The sequence below is a fragment of the Mustela lutreola genome, chromosome 8, assembly GCF_030435805.1.
Source record: "Mustela lutreola isolate mMusLut2 chromosome 8, mMusLut2.pri, whole genome shotgun sequence".
NCBI lineage: Eukaryota > Metazoa > Chordata > Mammalia > Carnivora > Mustelidae > Mustela > Mustela lutreola.
This window is the reverse complement of record NC_081297.1, coordinates 27,738,748-27,754,677: the sequence shown is the minus strand read 5'-3', so window position 1 is coordinate 27,754,677 and position 15,930 is coordinate 27,738,748. Positions and strand designations below refer to the sequence as shown.

The following is a 15,930-nucleotide window of genomic DNA, read 5'->3' as shown; positions in this document are numbered from 1 at the left end:
CTGGGACTTTTTCCCGCCTCCCTGGAATTGGATCACATTAACTTGGGGAGAACTGCTTTATGTGAATTGCTTGATGTGACTTCCACATTTGAACAACTCCTGTGTAATCAAAGTCATTTCTTCCCTTAATTTCCAGTGGAACTAGAAAGAGGAGTGGATGAGAGCAGGAATATCAATGGAGTCACTGGTTGCAAAATTTAAAGCCTATTTGCTGGAGAACTGACCCATGGAGCTTAGGAAAGAAATGTGCTCCTGGAGTCCAGTTGTGAAGATCTGAGGAGACCAACCCGAAAGAAAGCTGATTTCCTGCCCAGCAGGCTATCATGTCTATGAACTTAATAACCGTCTATTGGCCTATGACAGGGAAAAAGAACCTCTGTCCACAAAACCAGAAAAGGGCTAATGTAGTCTACTGAGGGGAACACTGAGGTTTTGTGGGTACAAAAGGTCATTGACAATCCAGCTAAGATTTTTTTTTTATTTTTTCAATTTATTTATTTTCAGAAAAACAGTATTCATTATTTTTTCACCACACCCAGTGCTCCATGCAATCCATGCCCTCTATAATACCCACCACCTGTACCCCAACCTCCCACCCCCCTGCCACTTCAAACCCCTCAGATTGTTTTTCAGAGTCCATAGTCTCTCATGATTCACCTCCCCTTCTAATTTACCCCAACTCCCTTCTCCTCTCTAACACCCCTTGTCCTCCATGATATTTGTTATGCTCCACAAATAAGTGAAACCATATGATAAGTGACTCTCTCTGCTTGACTTATTTCACTCAGCATACTCTCTTCCAGTCCTGTCCATGTTGCTACAAAAGTTGGGTATTCATCCTTTCTGATGGAGGCATAATACTCCATAGTGTATATGGACCACATCTTCCTTATCCATTTGTCTGTTGAAGGGCATCTCGGTTCTTTCCATAGTTTGGCGACTGTGGCCATTGCTGCTATAAACATTGGGGTACAGATGGCCCTTCTTTTCACGACATCTGTATCCTTGGGGTAAATACCCAGTAGTGCAATTGCAGGGTCATAGGGAAGCACTATTTTTAATTTCTTGAGGAATCTCCACACTGTTCTCCAAAGAGGCTGCACCAACTTGCATTCCCACCAACAGTATAAGAGGGTTCCCCTTTCTCCACATCCTCTCCAACACATGTTGCTTCCTGTTTTGTTAATTTTGGCCATTCTAACTGGTGTAAGGTGATATCTCAATGTGGTTTTAATTTGAATCTCCCTGAGGGTTAGTGATGAACATTTTTTCATGTGTCTGATAGCCATTTGTATGTCTTCATTGGAGAAGTGTCTGTTCATATCTTCTGCCCATTTTTTGATATGTTTGCCTGTTTTGTGTGTGTTGAGTTTGAGGAGTTCATTATAGATCCTGGATATCAACCTTTTGTCTGTACTGTCATTTGCAAATATCTTGTTTATATGGAAAACCCAAAAGACTCCACCCCCAAACTACTAGAATTCATACAGCAATTCAGCAACGTGGCAGGATACAAAGTCAATGTGCAGAAATCAGTGGCTTTCTTATACACTAACAATGAAAATACAGAAAGGGAAATTAGAGAATCGATTCCATTTACTATAGCACCAAGAACCATAAGATACCTGGGAATAAACCTAACCAAAGAGGTAAAGGATCTGTATTCGAGGAACTACAGAACACTCATGAAAGAAATTGAAGAAGACACAAATAGATGGAAGACCATTCTATGGTCTTGGATCAGAAGAATAAACATTGTTAAAATGTCTATACTGCCTAGAGCAATCTATACTTTTAATGCCATTCCGATCAAAATTCCACCGGTATTCTTCAAAGAGCTGGAGCAAATAATCCTAAAATTTGTATGGAATCAGAAGAGACCCCGAATCGCTAAGGAAATGTTGAAAAACAAAAATAAAGCTGGGGGCATCACGTTACCTGATTTCAAGCTTTATTACAAAGCTGTGCTCACCAAGACAGCATGGTACTGGCATAAAAACAGACACATAGACCAGTGGAACAGAGTAGAGAGCCCAGATATGGACCCTCAACTCTATGGTCAATTAATCTTCGACAAAACAGGAAAAAATATACGGTGGAAAAAAGACAGTCTCTTCAATAAAGGGTGCTGGGAAAACCGGAAAGCTATATGTAGAAGAATGAAACTCGACCATTCTCTTACACTGTACACAAAGATAAACTCAAAATGGATAAAAGACCTCAACGTGAGACAGGAATCCATCAGAATCCTAGAGGAGAACATAGGCAGTAATCTCTTTGATATCAGCCACAGCAACTTCTTTCAAGATATGTCTCCAAAGGCAAAAGAAACAAAAGTGAAAATAAACTTTTGGGACTTCATCAAGATCAAAAGCTTCTGCACAGCAAAGGAAACAGTCAAAAAAACAAAGAGGCAACCCACGGAATGGGAGAAGATATTTGCAGCTAAGATTTTTTTTTTAAAAGATTTTATTTATTTATTTGACAGAGAGAGATTACAAGTAGGCAGAGAGAGAGAGGAGGAAGCAGGCTCCCTGCTGAGCAGAGAGCCCGATGCGGGACTCGATCCCAGGACCCTGAGATCATGACCTGAGCCGAAGGCAGCGGCTTAACCCACTGAGCCACCCAGGCGCCCTGCAGCTAAGATTTTTTGTCCAGGTTTATTATAGTCTCTTTGAAAGCCATGTATGAATACATTTTCTCAGGGGACTTGTGACTTTTCAAATTGCAACATCATTTGTGATCATTTAACTAGCCAAGCATTAAGCCAGCCTCTATAGAAATATGACAGTTAATTTTGTGTCAACATGACTGGGCTGTGGGGTACCCAGATATTTGGAAAAACACTATTCTGGATATTTCCATAAGGGAATTTGGGAATGAGTTTAACATTTAAATGGCTAAGATGGAATAAAGCAGATTGTTCTCCCTAGTGTGGGTGGGTCTCATCCAATCAGTTGAAGGCTTGAATAGAATTGGATGCTGACCCTCCCCCCAAATAAGAAGAAACTCTTCCTGCTTGACTGCCTTGAGCTGACACATAATTTTTTCCTGCCGTCAGGCTCCAGCTGAAACAGAAACTTCATGGGTCTCAAACCTGCCATCTTTTGGATTAGAATTACACCAGCAGCTCTCCTGGGGCTCAGTTTGCCAACTGCAGATCTAGAAACCTGTCAGCTTTTATTGGCATGAGCCAATTCCTTATAATAAATATATTATATACATAAAGTTCAAATTGCAAAATCAAAATAAAATTATATGGACACACACACATATATCCTATCAGTTGTTTCTCTAGAGAACCGCAATTAACATAAGAAAAAAGAAGTCTAAACTGAAGTTAAGTTCATTTGACATCTGCTAAGACAGGATGCCAAATATAATGAACCAAAAGGAATGCCGCTTTCTCAGAGCTGGAGGTAAGCAAAGAGATCACTGATCCAGCCTCTCTACCTCATGATACAGAGGCCAAGAGCCGAGGAACTCTACTCCTTCATGTGTTCTCAGGCCAGACCCGGGTAGCCTGAAACCCAGGACTGGGTCCCCGATACCACCCTGCCCTTCTAAGAAAGGAGAAATTTCATTCTGGGAAAGAATAAGTGAGATGGAATAAAGACAAATCACATGGGCTTCAACAGTGACAGATGAATTATTTAACCAGAAGCAAGGAACTATGTAGAAAACCACCCAGGCCATTTCCCACTGGCCAGGCATCTGACAAAGACAATGGCAGTGTTTTTCAGACCATGACCAAGAGCTGTGGTGTTTTGGAGGGATTATGCTCCAAGATCACTGGTCTGACTCAGAAGTACCTCAACAGAAAATTTTAATCCAGGAATTTTTAACAGTTCTATAGCAAAACAAGGAAACAAGAATTTAATGTGTAATCTACGCTCTGCTTTGCCTTGAGAGAAAACATGGGGGAAGTCTAGGATAACTTCTGGGTGTACATAATGGACAGGAGCAGGAAGTAACTGATGCTTATCAGTTTTACTTCGTATTACTATGGTTTTGTTTTTTTTTTAATGTTCACAGAGGACCAATGATCACCTAAAAGATTAACAGAGTCCTCCCCAACGAGATTACTGTTTCAAGATTTATAGACATGAGGCAAAGGAGAGGAATTATACACAGACTACACACACTGTGCTCTGGCTTTTCATAAAGCAAGGTCATTGTTCCTGGCACTCAAGATACTTGGCTTGCAAACTGATGGCAGGTTAGACTCTATTCGCAGAGCCTCATTCTGATGGAAGTTTCAACTATACACCTCACTCCTCTTACAGGCAGATGCTACAGTGCCAGATAACTGTAAAAGGAAATACACACACTTGTTTGAGTCCTTGTTTTCAATCCTTTGGGAGACTGTGCCTAGGAGAAGAATTACAGGGTCATGTGGTAATGCCATTGAACTTTTTCGAGGAACCCATTCTCAGAAGAAGGGACAGACGTACCCTTCGTCAGAACTCATGATTAATTAATTATAACTTAAGTTTCCAGGGTGCTTCTTGGTGTTGGTTTTGCAACTCTATTGAGGTATCATTAAACCCTATAAATTTCACCCATTGTAAGCTCAATGATTCTAATTATGCCGATAGAGTTGTACAATGATCATGACAACCCCGTTTTAGAATATTTTCATCAACCCCCATAATTCCCTTGAGCTCACTTGCAGTCAAGGCCACTCCCAGCCCCAGGGAACCACAGGTCTGCTTCCTGTTTCTCTCGGTTTCCCTTTTCCAGACATCTCATATCTATGGAATCATGGTACAGACAGATCTATAGTATAATTGTTTTTTTTTTCCCATAGACCTTTCTTTATTGTTAAGCTGCAACACACATGGTTTAATACAACCAAAAAAGCATTTAATCAAGAGAAAAATAATAAACTGAACAATAAACAAATAAACATTCAAAACCAAATATTTTCCACTGGAAATGTGTTAAGATGGTACAGGCTTTGTGACCACCTTACTGCAATTTTCTTATGGGTTACCAGCCTACATACTCCTTGTTTTCCACAATCATTCAGATGTGAATGGAAGTGTGAATGATTAAATAAATAATAAGTTTGTTTACTGCAGAGAATCATTTCACAAGGAAGCCAAAGTGGGTTTAGAGAACAGAATTACTTAAGAACAGAATTATTTAAGAAATTCTTTGTGTAGTTATGTTCACTTTAGAATCCATTAACCTAAAGCTGTTCCTCCTTGTCAATACCAACCTCCAATACCAAACTGACAAATGTTTTTTCTTTGGTCACCATGAGGTTCAATCACAGTATCATTATAGGCAAAGGCACTGAGTCAAGCCTCTTTGGTGCTCATTAGACCACCAAGCTCTATCCCTCTCCCACTTTGCGGGAGTCACGCTTCCTTCCCTCCAACTGCTGAAAAGCCCTCCACCTAATAAAGAAAATTTCAATTTTTAATGCTGTGGGCTCTACTCCAGGGATCTCAGGGAAGCTGTATTTTTAACTTTTACCAAGGTCAGAACAATTTGACCAAACTTTAGAGCATGGGCACTATTTCCGCTGAGAGCACACTTTTTGCATCTGCTTCATTAGCAAATCACCTAAAAGAAACATTTCTAGGGGCCCCTGGGTGGCTCAGTGGATTAAAGCCTTTGGCTCAGGTCATGGTCCAGGGGTCCTGGGATCGAGCCCTGCATGGAGCTCTCTGCTCAGCAGCGGGCCTGCTTCCCCCACCTCTATCCCTGCCCTCTCTGTGCCTGCCTCTCTGCCTACTTGTGATCTCGGTCTGTCAAATAAATAAATAAAATCTTTAAAAAAAAAAAAAAGAAAGAAAAGAAAGAAACATTTCTAGAGAGAAGAGTAAGACTCTCCCTACTCCCCTACCTCTGAAGGCTGCACCCTTGACCACACTTAAATCTAAGATAAAGTTTGTAATTTTCTGAAATGTCTTATGTCATGGTGAATTGTAACCCTGGATGTAAAAAAGACATATATAATCCTGAATCAAACCTTCTTTCTCGGGAGCACTCTCCCCTTTGTAAAGATTGTGGATCCAGGGAAGTTGTCCTCACTTGGGCTCCGATAAAACTTTCTTCTTTTTCTTCTTTATTTTTTTTTTTTTTTAAGAAACTAAAAGTCTTGCTCATTTTGCTTGGACACACATCACCTGGCCTCTCTCCACTTTCCTCCAGGATACCTGAGATAGATTGCATATAAAAGCTTGTTTGAGGCACCTGCGTGTCTGCCTTCAGCTCAGGTCATGATCCCGGTGTCATGGGATTGAGCCCCGCATCAGGTTCCCTGCTCTGCAGAAAGTCAGCTCTCCCTCTCCCACTCCCCCTGCTTGTATTCCCTCTCTCGCTGTGTCTCTCTGTCAAATTAATAAATAAAATATTTAATACATAAACTAATTAATAGAAATAAAAAGCATGTTTTTCCAAGAGTCCTGCAAATGCCCTTGAGGTAGCAGCCACGAAAGGATGGGCTGCCTTCTCCAAACAGCGGGGGAGGGGGAGGGGCAGGAGCACAGAAAGCATGAAATAAATGAATATCTCACTGACTATGCTGCCACACTGCTTTGCATTTGCCTACCACAAAACCACATCAGTGAACAGCTAAAAGCTCATAATAATTTCAGTTTTTTTAATCTACACTTAGATTCCAACTACTCCCGGAAGAGTGAGAGGAAGGAGGCACCACCCCGGACCAGTCAGGCTTAACACCAGCAACAACAATAATGACATTGTGCCCCCCTGTTACTTTCACTCGTCCTAGCCCCCCATCCTCCCAATGGCCATAGGCAGTAGGGGCTCTAGATCTAGATTCCTTATTTAAAGCAGTCTGAGCAAGCTCCAGTTTCAGAATTCAGAATTTTTTGGATTTTAGAAAGGTGAGACAGGAATGTATTACAAAGTATGTAATTTGTATAACGTAACTTCCCAAGAGTGTCCGAAGTAGATCTCAAACTAATTAATGTCTTCAATGAAATAAATAATCCCATGAAGTGGTGGTCTAAGGACTGTAAATAACTCTTCATCAATGGAGGTCATATTTTGCCGCAAAATGAACTAAGAAAGGCAAAGTTCTCAGAACTTCTTGTACTTTGCGGTTAAAGAGAATGCTGCACGTCAAGATCGGCAAGATCGGGTAACTGCCCAAGGTCACGGAGCTACTAAGTGGTAAGTCAGAGGCCCCCTTCCCCGACTGCTGAGAAAACTCCCTTGACCATTCCTTACCAGAAATTCAACTCCAACCTTACTTACTACTCCCCAGCTGAGTGCAGCCTGTGTACGACCTTCCTTCCCTGCCTCCCCGCCCCCACATCCTAGTTTTATCTTACCTTAATATGGTTTGAAATAGAAGGAAACCCAGTGGGAGTAGGACTCACCCCAGGCACCCAGACAGGCTCAGGAGGGACCCTCGGAAACTGGGTGTTGGGGGTGGGGCAGGGACTGACTTGCTACCCCTCCGCCCAATTTTAGAGATTATTAACTCAAGAGTGGTGTGAAAGACGAGGCTGGGGGAACCTGACTGAAGCAGGCGGTCTAAAAAGTGAAACTGAATCCTTCCCAGATGCCAGAAGAGGGCGCATCCGCCTTTTCCCATTTAGTTCGGATTTTCTTCCCCCTTGCCTTCCAAGCTTTGGGCAGTTTGGACGCACAACCTCAAGCTGCGTGTTACTGGCGAGCGGCGTCAGTTTCTTCATTACTAACTCAAGTTCTTACCGCATATGAAATCCACCCTCCCCCCTTTTTTTTCTTGGTTAGGGGTTCGAGTTAGCGTATTTTGCAGTTCAGAGACTCCAGAGAATAAAAGCCCAGATTACTGCTGGGTTGGGGTTAGGGGTTAAGGATAGGGTGTAAGTCTGGTATTTAAAGTCCTTTTTTATCTTTGGCCCAAACTTACTCTCAGACCCTCTCCTTTCACAACTCTCCCCTCTTCCCCCTCTCCGTCTCCCAGTTCTGTTTTCTTGTCTTGATGGGGTCCTGTTTCTGGGTCACAGGCTTCACCACCTTCGTCAAGACCCTGCCCAGACCTTTATCTCATTATCAGTTCCCTTCTGTGTCCTGTGTCTGCGTCCTTCCGCAACCCTTCTCGCTGTGCTTAGGACTCAAATTACTGTGCTGCTTCCTCCTTCCTCGTCTGGTTTCCTCCCTCTTAAATCTGTCTAATCCAGAGGCATCTTCCCCGCTCCCGGACAAGTAGATCAATACTTCTACTTCCCAAAACAATCCAGGTCAATCCAGTAATACCACCTGCCTGTGGCACTTGAACTATCCAGGCGTCCACAATTGGCCTCTTCTTGGGAACAAAGAGCCCAAGAAGCATCCTGCAGGCTTTGTGTTTTTAATTAAAGGTCTAATTTAAGGGCAAAGTCGGATGGAAAGCCATACATGCTCAGTTAACTATATTAGATGTAAGGCTTTTAAATGAGATCCAGGGTTCGGTCAAAAGATGTCTTGGGCTGTACCCCTTTTTCCGTGGGGCGCAGGGAGCCCCTGCGGCTCCGGCCTTGTAAAGGGATCCCAGCAGAGGAGACCGACTCCGCACATCCTTTAATTAATTATCTATTTAAGTGAGCGCCACGGGTCACGGCCGTTCACGGACCCGTTTAGCCCTCATTTCCCAGGCGGGGACCCCTACCCGCGCGAGCCACGGGGCTGGGACAGCGCACCCGGAGGAGGGGGCGGGGTCTGTGGGGGCGCGACTGCGGGGCGGGGCCTGGGAAATTCCCGGCGGGGGCAGGGAGGCCCGCGCGGCGGTCAGCTGAGCGGCGCTGGGCGGGGTCGCGAGGCCGCAAGTCAGCCCGAGGCTCAGCGAGCCCGGATCGCTGCCCCTGGCGGGTCCCCTGGTCCGCGTCTGCATCCGGGTCCGGAGCCCTCCCCCAGCGGGCACGATGCCGAGAGAGCAGTGACCCCGATAGAGGCCAGAGCGCGGGCGCGGGGTGAGCTGGGGCAGAGGGCGGGCAGGGGCTTGGAGAGGTGGCGGCTCCCTTTCCGCCTTGGAAGCTGTTCCCGCGGCCCCGTTCCCTGCGACGCCGGAGCCTGTCGGGTGGCGATGGCGAGGGATGGGACGTCCTCTCCCCCGGGAGGGTTTCCGGGCCTGGGCGAATTCTGACCTGGTGGGAAAGGGCAGTAGGGCGGCCGTCCCAAAGCTCCCTCCCCCCTTTTTTACCGGCCCGGTTGGCCGCCAGTGACTTCCTCTGTAGGTCACGGAGGTTGTTTGAGGGTGACATCCTACCGCTGGTTGGGAATGATTACAGCCAGTTCCTCATTATATAGGAAGTGGTTAAATGTATACCTTTGAGAAATGAAAAGTATTCTAGCTATTTGAGGTGACCCAGGGACACTAAGGAACAGGTGACCTCTCTCTCTAAGGTGCTGGGACTCCTGAACAGCTGAAAGGAATCTTCATAAACTGTTGTGTCCGGGAGAGCATGTGTGTGTGTGTGTGTGTGTGTGTGTGTACATACAGAGACCATGAATGCTCCATGAGGCTGAGAACCCCAGAGGAATTGTTTTTCCTGTGAGAAATGTGTAAGCTGGAGGCAGAGTCAGCATCGCTAAGAGAAAACGAAACCCAGATTCTGGTCTGGCCTCCTCCTCCAGGAAAACTGTTGTATGGAAATGTATGCCCCAGATCTATTGAAGGATGAAGTGGAAAACAGAACCGTGGTCCAGTAAGGTGGTGTTAGAACCTCAAAAGCCTCAGATCTGGTAAGCAAGAGCAGCGCTATTAACACAAGAACCAGCCCCTCCCCTTGCTCTTTGCCTAGGGAGAGAACTAGGGAACCCTGGCTACCTCCCAGGATGTGCCCAGTTTGTGCTGGGCTGGAGAGATCCTGGGGCAGAGGCAAAGGCCAGGAACTGCCCTAGGAATGGACAAGGCAAGTGAAGTTTAAATGTGGCCTGGAGAGAGAGGACAGGGACAGGAATCTTCCAAGTGACTGATCTGTTTTTCTACTGGGCCACTTCTAATGGTTCTTTGTATATTATGTACAACATTATAAAAATAATGTCTTTTTTTGGTAACTGATCTCAGGTTGCATATTATGCTGTGGAGTCCAACTAACCCCTCCAAAAAACAAAAAAAAAACCTTTATTCTTGAAAGAAATTGGTCATTGTATTACCTTCCTTCAGAACCCTCTCCCTTAAGTAAGGATACCTGGGTATTTTCCTCTCCAAGCCCTGCTTTTCCTGAATTTTATAGAGACCTGAACTATTTGATATGTTCCTTGGAATCAGTGGGATTAGTAAATCCAAAGGAAAAGGAAGAAATTAAACTCTGTTTTTGAGAAGTGAAGACTTTTCAGAGGAAAATATTATTTTAAAGGTTTTCATTTTGACATGTATAGGAGGATGGGATAATAAGATGTGTGTTATGAAATGACACTCAGATACCTTTGGGGATGATAAAAGAAACAGTACTAATTTTCAAAACAAGTTTTAAAAGTTGAGGTCAAGAATTAGGGAATGAGTGCCGTAGAGTTGGAGAAAAACTCATAATACTAGCATGCTGGGTTTGTCACTATGGAGCAGAAAGTGTCTTACTAGTGCTAGACCTTAAAATACCTCATTGCACTGTATTTTCATTTCATTTCAACGAACATTTACTGAGAGCCTGCTGTGCGCCGCTCACAAGGTAGAATAAAATAGAGACCTTCCCTGAAGTTTGACGAAGATCTCCTGAATGGGATGATCATAGAACTTTGCAGAAAGAGCCCATTGCTACTGGGTACTGAGAGGAAAGAACAGGCTGTTTTACACAGCCATCTATCTCAGCTGGACATGGAGCTGTCTGGTGCGTATTTGCCAGGGCAGACGTGGGGCCAGATATTTTGTGCAGAGAGGAGAGCAGAGATAAGAGCAAAGAAGCTGAAGAGAGCGGGAAACTGTGAGCTCTTTCATGCCTTGCGTGCCAGTGGCATGGTGACAAGAGATGATACCGGTGGGTAAGTAGGGGCCAGACTCTGAAAGGCCACGTTTTTCTCATTTAGGAGCTGGAAATCTGCCTTGCATGGGAAGGGTTTTCAGCAGGAGGGTGACCTCATGTTGGGAAAGAATCTGTAGTGATAGGGGGACTGTGGTAGAAAGAGGCCAGGCAGACAGCATAGGTAACTACTCAGCAAGGATTCTCGATGCCGGGGACACAGTGGTGCACAGAACAGACAAAAATCCTATACTCCGTGGAGTGCATCGCTACTGTAATTGAGACAAGACACGGAGGGCCTGACCTAAGCTGGCAAGGATGGGAAGGAGGAGGAAGTACCAGCCACTTACTGACCCATGAGACTCCAATGGAGAGAATCAGGATACTCCCAGGCTCATGCCTTACGTGAGAAGGGTAAATCAATTCCCATTTTCTGTAGGTTAGCAAATTTCAAAATCAGAATTCCATTTCTGGCATGAAAAGTGAAACTTCTTTTTCCCCCTTCATTGGATACAGGCTTTGAGTTTTTTTTCCAGGATGATGATGGTTTTAGTTGATATAATCTTGGGATCACACTCAGCCCCCCACCCTGGCATAAGTGTAGGACATGGAGTGTTATGCGAGTGTCTGAGGATGAGGGATATAAGGCCATGATTCTACAATCTCAGCCACCTAATGGTCTGATCAGGAAATAGGTTTTTACTGTTTAAAATTAATTTATTCATGCAGGGATTGAACCTGTGAATGCTTATTAAGCCAGTTTAGAACACATCAGGGTAAGGGCCTGGACGTATTCTGCATAATGCCCATTAGTCCAATGTCCAGAGGGTGGAAGTCAGTATAAGGCAGATTTCTGTTCAATACAGAATGACTTTCTAATGATGGGAATGGTCCTGGAACAGAATGGGCTGTGTTGCCTGCCAAAGTCATTGCTCATATATTCTGTCATTGAAGCCTTTCAGGCCCGGTCTGTATGACCCTCTTCCATGGAAACCAGATAAGAGATTCTTGCATCGAATAAGAAGTTGGACTGGATCATTTGTAAGGCCAACTCAGAAATGAGATTTAAGCTCATGCCCACGCCCACAGAGTCGAGTCATTGCTACTTGACCTCTGGAATTAAAAATGATAATATATTTAAGAATTCAAATAGGACTGGGAATAAAATCAAGGAAATTCTTCTAGGTAGTTTGCTGCTTCCTCACTGGTGAAATCTTGATAAATTGTGCTAAATTAACTCACCTTTCTGTAGTTAAATATCACCTTTGCTTAGAAATGACGTGTTTCAAGGATGCTTGGCTGATTCAGTAGAGTATGTGACTTTTGATCTCAGAGCCCCATGTTGGACATAGAACTTATATTAAAGAAACAAAAGAAAGGAAAAAAAGAGACATGTTTCAGATCCAGGTTAGTTGGATTTTTATGGGAAATTCTGTTATTAAAAAAAAAAAAAAGCAATTCGGTTAATGGGTAGAACCTTGGAATAAATGGCTTAGTTCCAATTTCTGTAACCTTTGGAAATGTGTGCAAGAATTTATAATTCATCTCTGTATTTGTTCAGTTGAATGTACTTAAGGCCGTGTTAAAGACTTAGAAAATTCAGCTTTCCCTAAAAGTTGCTCTACCAATAGACATTTCACATAGGCACTGAACTCATAACTCATAATGATGCCCCCCAAAATACCTCTTTGGTGACCCAAAGAGTCACCAAAAAACAATTAAGTTGCTTTTGGTAACAATTTGGTAATAAACATGCTTGTGTTTGGCATATACACTAACTTCTTATTTCCTATGACATTTGAATTACCAAATAATTTTCCCTAACAATGCTGGATAATGAAGTGTTTGCAGTGATTAGGACAGGCATATAATACATATGTGGCATGGCCATGATGGTGCTGGGTTGTATGTGTTGGATGGGGGGGGGGGGGGTTGGATCTTTCTAGAAATTCAAGAATACTTTTCATGGGGTTTTTGAGCTAAAAGCAAATGTAATGATCATCATTCGCTAGACAAGTCAGTAAATTATCATAGGAGGTCACAGATCTGGGTAAGGCAGCCAGTGTTTTTTCGACTGTCCCCTAGCATGACCCTGCTTTTTCCCCTCATGTCCTAAAATCTGAGCAACCTGAAAAAGCTAGAAGCCCTGATAAAACAGCTAGAACCAGTTTTTTTTTTTCCATTTTTTTTAAATTAATTTTCTATTTTTTATAAACATATATTTTTATCCCCAGGGGTACAGGTCTGTGAATCACCAGGTTTACACACTTCACAGCACTCACCAAAGCACATACCCTCCCCAATGTCCATAATCCCACCCCCTTCTCCCAACCCCCCTCCCCCCAGCAACCCTCAGTTTGTTTTGTGAGATTAAGAGTCACTTATGGTTTGTCTCCCAGTTTTAACTTTATTGTGGATGTCTAAAGGAAGTATAAAGGAAAGTTGAGGAGGAAAAATAACCTGGATAATTTTCAAAAGAAAATCTTTGTTTTCTCCCCTCCCATTTCTTCCTCTTCCCTGCTTCCCCTGCCCTTCCCTCTTCTCTCCCCTTTCCTCTCTCTTGGAAAAGCAATGAAAGAGAAATGTGTATATACTAAAATGAAATTAAGCACATCTCTAGAGAACTCCTTAGGAACTTAAAAAAAAATCTGTTGAATGTTTCCATTTGCTTTTGCGAAGTGTATTATAACCTTTGAGTACCTAAGCAAACTGGACAGTTGACAAGTAAATGATACATATTGTAAGGTTTTTAAATTTTTTAATTTAAATTCAATTTAACATATAGTGTACTGTTAGTTTCAGGGATAGAATTTAGTGATTCATCAGTTGCATAGAACATGCAGTCCTGGGGCACCTGGGTGACTCAGTTGGTTAAGTGTCTGCCTTTGGCTCAGGTCATGATCTCAGGGACCTGTGCTAGAGCACTGTGTCAGGCTCCCTGCCCAGCGTGGAGCCTGCTTCTTCTCCCTCTGCCCCTCCCCCTCCACTTGTGCTCTATCTTAGATAAATAAAGAACACCCTGTGTTCATTCTGTCAAGTGCCCTCCTTAATGCCCATCACCTAATTACCCCATCCCCCATCCCCCTCCCCTCCAGCAACTCTCTGTTTGCTCCCTAGATTTAAGATTTATGGTTTGCTTCCCTCTCTGTTTTAATCTTATTTTATTTTTCCTTCCCTTCCCCTATGTTCCTCTGTTTTGTTTCTTAAATTCCACACATGAATGAAATCATGTGGTATTTGTCTTTCTTTGACTGACTTATTTCGCTTAGCTTAATATTCTCTAGTTCTATCCACGTTGTTGCAAATGGCAAAATTTCTTTTTTCATGGCTGAGTAATATTCCATGTATATATATATATACCACATCTTCTTTATCTCTTCATCTGTCAGTAGACATCTGGGCTTTTTCATATTTTGGATATTGTGGACATTGCTGCTCTAAACATTGGGGCACATTGTGAGGATTTTATCTTTAGGTCTCTTTACTATTCCTATTATTTGGTAAAAACCCATGTTTATGAAAGCTTAGCTCCAACATCATACTGTGCATAAACAAATGTTACAGAAAGCCAGAAACTGGCTTTTTTTCTAAATTATTTTTTTCTTTTCTTTTAAATATTTTCTTTTTTTCTAAATTTCATCCAGATTATTTTATTGGGGAAACCAAAAGCAGTCTTTTCTAATCACTGAATACCAGGAACCCACCTCAGCACTAGACCACTTTACTAATACATTAGGATATGTAGAACATAGGCTACCTTCCAGAGGCCCACAGTGGAGTAGTATGCCTCGTCAATGCTTTTCACTTCAGAAACTGACATCCTCCTTAAAGCATTTCATGGGACTGCCTCTCCTTAAGGTGGCTGCTCAGGGGAGAAGCAGGAGCCTGCTGTCCTGTCATGGTACTGTCCCTCATGACCTGCAAGTTCCTTCAGACCAAAAGCAGATCACCAGGCTCTTGAGTCCAGGGGGCCTCCAGAGAACCCCAGGCATTGCTTCCATTGGGGGTGGGGGAAAAAGCACTGTACCACAACCTGTGTGTTTGGTTTAATACACAGTCACCGAAAGCTCTCCTAGCTGTTAATGATATGGTGCTGTGTCAGAAAGAATGCACTTATCCTTCTTCATCTTCCATGACAAGGCTTATCATGATTGTCATGAAGCACAGAAAAGAAAATGTTTGCCTGTAGCATGCCACCAGTTGTTAGAAGAGATTCGTATGTTTGCCCAGGTGGTAGGGCATACATAAACGGATCTTATTTTTGTCCATCTTGTCTGTCTTGTCTTGTCTATCTCATTGATGTCCACATTGACCGCTCTAAAAAATAAAGTGGTATGCTTAAAATATTCTCAGAATATGCAATAAGTGAGCAAGGTTTCTTAGTCTTTTTAGGATGCCTTGCAGAATTATTGAATATTGAAGCCTAAATATTCAGTAGCATCTTTATTGTATGACAGAGCTGGGTTTTGGTATTATTCATACTCCTATAGTTCATACCTCTTCTGAAGTGACCTCGGCCAAGCTCTAACACCCCTGGGAGCTCAGCTCGGTCTCCTGTCAAGTAGCCATCCAGTTGGGTTTTAGTGAGGATTAGAAACTGACGTGTTGGCTGCGGTGATTCAGCATGTAGTAAGCATCCAAAAAATGTTCCTTCTCCCTTTCCTCTTAGCCAAAAATTCAAGAGATAAAATATGGAGATTTTTTAACAGCTTTATGTGCAGTTCACCCAAAACAAAAAGATCTGAGCTTGAAAGATTTGCATAGGAAAACCAATTTAATGATACTTAACCCATATCCACAAATATACGTTTGGAAGCCTTGAATTCCTGTTAGGATCCCTGATTCTCATGCTCTTCTCTCCCTCCTCCGTCCCTCAGGCCCTCACCGCACCCACGCACACAGACACACGCACAGAGGCTAGAATACACCTCTTTGTTTAAAAGGGAAGAACCAAAAATGCCCAAAAAAGAATTGGAGAGGAAGGAGGCAACTTTTGGAATACACACTAGCAGTTCCCCATGGACTT

General features: G+C 43.2%; 1 protein-coding gene across 3 annotated transcripts in view; it reads left to right on the top strand.

Moving 5' to 3' along the window:
* The first annotated feature begins 8,731 nt into the window (after positions 1-8,731).
* Positions 8,732-15,930, top strand: part of OPTN (optineurin) — a 44,228-nt gene continuing 37,029 nt past the window's right edge. For 2 of the 3 annotated variants that reach the window (XM_059184134.1, XM_059184132.1), the window contains exon 1: positions 8,732-8,918. The gene's annotated coding sequence lies outside the window, so the exon portion shown is untranslated. Of the gene's footprint in view, positions 8,919-9,582; positions 9,691-15,930 lie in introns of all 3 variants that reach the window. The other variant, XM_059184133.1, reaches the window with a different exon arrangement.